Genomic DNA, 6355 nt, shown 5'->3' with positions numbered 1-6355 from the left:
TTTAATAAAGGTCCACTCTTTATTTTGACGATCGGTACTAGATTTGTGTGCTAGTTTGAGGGTAAGGATGTGATTATTTCTCTAGTTGGCTTAGATAGCAATATATTTGATGCCGGTTCACTCAAAAAGGATTCTAGAGTTGTTTTGATTTGCATGATCATTTTCTTAATGTGTGGAGGACCATACTTGCTTGTTTGATGTTGAAATTTTGGGAGATTACTTGGAAATGGTTGAAAAATTGCATACTTGAGGTAGTTTTCTCTCAATACTTGCTTGCAATATTGGTGCCTCTTTTGTGAGAATGAGCTTAATGCTTGTGGGTATCATTTTTAGAAACTTTCACGAGACTTCACTCGTCCACTAGGGGTAACCTAAGGGTTTAAAAGGCTTGTTGCATATGCTAAATGCAATCGTGTTCCCTATGAAAGTGGCGTTATTAATTTATTGCTTTCTAGCTCATAGTTGTATAGTTGTTCATTTCATTCCTTTACTTTATAGTTTATTGCTAGGGACTAACAATATTTAAGTTTAAGGGTGTGATGAGCGCTGAAAAGTGCGCATTTAAACCCCTTCAGCTTGAGTATTCTAGGACCTTTATCTATTTTATTTTTCCATTTTAGACTAATTTCATGTTATTGCCCTTTTCAGGCGCTTATCCCCAAAATAAGTCAATTCAGCCAAATTAGATTATAAAAGAAGCAATCTCAAGCTGAATGGAAGAAAGGAGCAAAAAGGAGCAAAGTGGTAGAAAACAACAAGTTTCGATCGATCAGACATATCCCAGATCGATCTCATAGTGATCGATCCAGCCTCACCAAGTTGGATTAGACCCCTTGTCCTTATCCTTAAGAATTTCCATCTTCGATCAATCCAACTTTCCTTTAGATCGATCGAACTTCTTTGATCTTATCCCCACCTATCACTTTTGTCTTTTTCCAAAATATCCCAAAAATATCTCAGATTTGTCGTATTCCAAAAAGGCACTGCCAAGGATTGATCGATCTGGTCATACTTCAATTAATCTGGCCAGAATTCGATCGATCTTATCGGAATTCGATTGATCGAACCTCCTTAAGTTCGAAATAAAATAGAGTCCAGCTCATTAAAAGATGGCTCATGGTGCAATCATTGAAAGGGCCCTAGTGCACGAGACCTAACCATTGGGCGTGACACTTGAGCTATTATATAAGGATTTTGAGCCATTTTACACATATACAATCTTTGTGACGGCCCAAGTTTTGTAAACCCGGTGCGTCAGTGATGACCAAAAGATGACCCGATAATGGATCCGAAATGCAGAAGCGAAAGGTAAAACAATGGTTTCTAGAGATACAATGCATCTCTAAGACACCAATGTGACCCTCAATGAGGTCATGGAACCCAAATGAAACAAATGCAGAAGTGTCGTTTCAAAAACGGACAAAAAGAACCTAGGGGCAAAATGGTCATTTTGCAAAAAGTGGATTCAGGTGCTATCGAGCACACCACTGGAAAGACAATGACAAATTAGTCAAGTTCAAAATTTTTTTTACTCAATTTGGAGTCCGGACGGGGGAGAAAGGTCAAAAACAAAAATGATGTTGTGGCGGCCTGAAGAGGACAACCCGCTATTACTGCAACTGAGAGTAAAAACGGGCATCTAAACGGACTTTTTTGGAAAAACTCAAAGAAGAAACCCCCTCTAAAATCAAGAGGAAAAAAACTGATCCGAGCTATTGCCCAAGTTTTGGAAATAGGGCTTCGGGAGGTTTTTAAATTGCCTAAATTGAAAATGCAATCTTAAAATGCACCCACAAGACCTCCAGAAGTTTTGGATCGGTCGTGATGATTTTCAAAAAAAAGTTGATGAATAGTACCAACTGCATTTGTACTAAAAATTTGCAAAACTTGGCAGCAAGGATTTTCTGGAAAAATATGGATTTTTGAGGGCCAAGATGATGTTTTCTGGAAAAATACAAAAAAGAAACCCCCCTCAAAATCAAGTTTTCTACGTGACAAATGAGGAAAAATGAAAAAAACTCATTATAAAATATCCGAAATGCCCTTGTAACAGAATAGGGTCAAACTCAAAAATATACAACTTTAGGTTTTTGTTTCATCAAGGAAGGTATTGTTTGCCAAAATGAGCATGCAAGTGTATGTAATATGATAAAATAGATATGCTACCATAGCCTATGGCCTCATTACAATACATTTACAACATTTGACATGTCAAACCTCCAAGTTAGAAAAATTACATTTCATAGACAAATCATGAACATGCTAACACTTGTATGTGAACAAGAATGCTTCTAAAGAAGCTCAACTCAGCAAATCACCTAAGCAATTGCAATCTCCAATCTTGTATCCTATACCTGAAATATGCCCTAGTATCGTAAGGGTGAGTAACATAAAGCTACTCATAGGAAATGAGCATGTATCGACCTAAAGTTTGACAAGTTGCATGATTTAATTATTGTGGTTCATTCCACCTAACGTCTATGTCAAAGATGAGACTTAGGGAGCATCCTAGCTACTTAAGATCATTTCTAGCATAAAACACATCCTTTATGCAATTTCAACAACAAAAAAGCATGCTACACATAGCAACAAGATATAACATCCTTACACAAAGCAACTAGTTAGAAACATGCTTACATAAAGCAACCAGATAGAAACATGCTTACACAAAGTAATTAGATATAGATTCTCAAAGTTATCAACTTGAAATCTAAATGCTAAATCAACTAAATATAGCAATTTAGTATGGATGTACTTAACAACATCAAATCGCCAATAGCCAAAACCACAATCACAATATAAACATGATTGATTACTTAGAATTGAATGCGAAAACAAATAGTGGAAGATTTGGACATCACGACTCGGACTAAACCAAGAGCAAATTGGTTATTCCAGGGATTAACCTGCTGGAAAGACCACCCTAGTGCGCACTATCTCAATTGGGGAGAACTCATACCTCTCGCACTAAAGCCGAACTTTAGCCATATCACAGTAACAATATCCCAAGACTCTAAAATAAATAAGCTAACAACTTATATACGTATTAAACAGTACACGAAACTACCTTCATGCACAAGTAGGTTGTAACCACACAACACATGCTCTAAATCCACAACAACTATAAGATGACAATGTCGAATCTTCAGAGCGCGATTCGTTATGCGCTATAATAACATCACATGTCGAATCTTCAGAGCGCGATTTGTTACGCACTATAACAATATAATCCAATATTGAAACATAACTCATAAATCCATTATAAGTCAAAAGTCATGCTTTAAACATACTATCAATGTCAAATACATGAGTTAATCAATAATACAATAGAAACGGAATTTAATCAATAAACTAATTAAATTCCCTAGGTTTCAAATCTCAATCAAATGGCCTCCAATTAATACATGATAAACAATATAGCATGATCATTATATACATCACATCAAAACTCGATTAAGCCACAAGAATAATAAAGTGAAATTTAATTAAATCATGATAATCAAATCCCTAACTTTTAAAACAACATCAAATGGTTCCAAATTAACATATGCTAGACTATAAGTCATAGTTATCACAAATATTAAGTTAAACACTTAATTAGGCCAATGGAACCCTTAATTAGATTTTAATTAATCATTTTAATTAAAATCTCTAGATTTTCATACTTATCCAAATGCTCTCAAATTAAAGTATGTTAAACAACATGCCAAGACATAATTTAAAAGCATATCACAAGTCAATTTCATGCAAGGTACGGCCATGGGATTTAATCTTTCACAAAAGATAAATATTAAATAAAATATGCAATTTTTATTCAATCAATACCAATTTAATATATGTTAACAAATATATTAAAACATGATTTTCTAGCATGCCACAATTCAAATCAAAGTTATATATCATCATGAATTTTAAATCTTATACAAAGAAATAAAAATTATTAACTTTCTAAATTTGATACAAGGCATACATATAGGTTGTATAATCATGAGAAACATTCAATACAACACATATAAAATCCTAAAACATTTCCTAGCTCAATTTGAGATGAAAATCTCAAAAGCCATCAAAATGGAACGGCTCCGAATTCGACGAAACTACTAGGTTTTGTCGGGGACAACGCCGTGAACATAACCCCCATGAAAGCCCCATCAAAATCACAACTTGACCTCAAAATCAAACTCAAGAAATGGTCAAAACTGAATTCTAATAAGGGGGAAAGGTAGAGCACGGCGAGGGGAACAACATACGTTAAGGCCGAAGACTTTCCATCAAGGAAAAGTGAACCAAAAGAGGAGAGAAAAGATGGCAGCACCCCTTAGGCTGCCAAGGGAGCTCCAGGTCGTGCATGAAGAGGGGAGAAGATGAAAAATGAAATATCTCACCCCCCTTTTATAGAAATCTCAAAAAGTGCCCCTAACGGGCCCTACCAGGTCCGAAAAAGTAAAATTTGAGCAAACGCGCTCAAATGCAAAACTTTGTGAAAAAAAAAGATTCAAAATGATAAAATATGAACAACGGAAGAAATGGCGTCAAAAACTGAGTCCCAAGTAGAAAGTTATGCCCAAAACAAGTTTGGCGCAAACCGAGGCCAAAAACCCTGAAACTGGAAGACATCGACCAGGAGGAAATTCCAAGAGTACACAACTCGACGAAATGTGAAAATGAGTCCCGTACGAGGATCCAGGCTCAAAACAAGACATTTTGCAATAACTTTCATTAATTACACAATGGCCCCTCCAAAAAGTGAAAACTGCACTTATGGCCCAGAATGAAAATATCTTCCAAAAATATTTTCTTAAAAAACCCCTGAAATAAAATATCTTCAAAAGATATTTATGAAAAATACCCCAACAAAAGAAAATAATTTCAAAGAACTTTGCATCCATGCCCCTATGGACACTAGGAGTAACCAGAGTACTTTCTTGCAAAAGTAAAGATACGTATTTCATGAAAACCATTTAAGATAGAGATACATGAAGTCAAAAACCAACTTCAAACACAAGAAGTGTGGTTATGCCAACAAAGTGTCAAACGGGGAAAAGACAAAATAGGGAAAAGGACGAAATAGGGAAAAGGACAAAAAGTGAATAGTGTTGAAAAAACGAAAAATGTGAAAACGACTCGGTCCTCAAAGGAAGTTGTCAATCCACAGAAAAAAGTCTCGGAAATCACTCCAGAGCACTCGAGATGACACTAAGCGAAGAGGAACTGAACTCAGAAAGGAAAGTTAACGGAAAAAAAATATCCGTGAAAATCCGGGTCATTACAATCTTAGACATTTACACAATCTTAGAGAGGAGGCTAGAGATTAGAGAGATACACACACCATTTGGGAGTTTTTCCATTCATCTAGGGTTTCCATTAAGGAGAAGAAGATCAATCCTACCATAAAGATGGCCATTGAGGGTTGGATGACTACATTAATGAGTGGCTAAACATCTTCTTGGGGCTAGAGTTAGCCCTAAGCATGCATTCTAGATCTTAATGTTTTGTATTTTAAGGGGATTTATGTTGTAATTCTTGCCTTGATATTTGATTTATATACGAATCTTGTTTCAACAATGATTTGTGTTGTTTAATACTTCTAATTGATCATTTCATTCTATTCATATGTCTATATATGCTAGAATAGATGTTCATGTATTTATCTTTTGGTTTTGTGATATTGACACATGTCTATGTGTGTTGATGTTATGAATCTAGAGATTGTCAAGGCATGGTGTTTTAATGGAATACTCTTGTAGTTTGTTTAATGGTTCATACTCATTTCTTAATGGATTGTACCTCTACCTTACTTTAATTAGTTTAATTTGCATGTCCTTAGTTTAGTTATAGTGTAGTTGCCTTATTTTCTTAGATATGAGGACAATCTATGCTTGTTGTTTGATGATCCATGCTTATGAGGCAAGTAGTATAATGCTCTAACTTGTTAAAGTGTTTGATTATGAGCTTAAATGAAGGAATAATGGCTTAGTTTGATATATTGTGATATTCATTAGGTTGTCTAGACATTATATGCTTAATTAGTCATCCATGTTTGTTGATTCAATCAATCACACATATTGGTGTTGCAACATATATTTCCCTTCATTCATTACATATTAAGTATCTAAAAAGGTGATGTTTAGTGGTGACCTCTAAATCCCAAGATCCCTCTCTCTTGTTCTCTACCCTTTATTTACTTTAATTGCTTTGCATTGAATTTATTTACATTACAGTTAATTAACCAATCAAACCAACTTTTGATCACTCGACCTACCAGTTCAACCTTATTTCCATATTAACATTGCCCCCAATCCCTTGGGATGATCCCTACTCACCCTAGCTATATTAGTAGTTAGAAGTAGTGGTG

Source organism: Cornus florida, unplaced genomic scaffold (genome assembly GCF_030987335.1).
Source record: "Cornus florida cultivar Cherokee Brave unplaced genomic scaffold, ASM3098733v1 CherokeeBrave_3.0.0_Hap2_Chr10, whole genome shotgun sequence".
Classification (NCBI taxonomy): domain Eukaryota; kingdom Viridiplantae; phylum Streptophyta; class Magnoliopsida; order Cornales; family Cornaceae; genus Cornus; species Cornus florida.
This window is presented reverse-complemented; position numbering follows the sequence as displayed.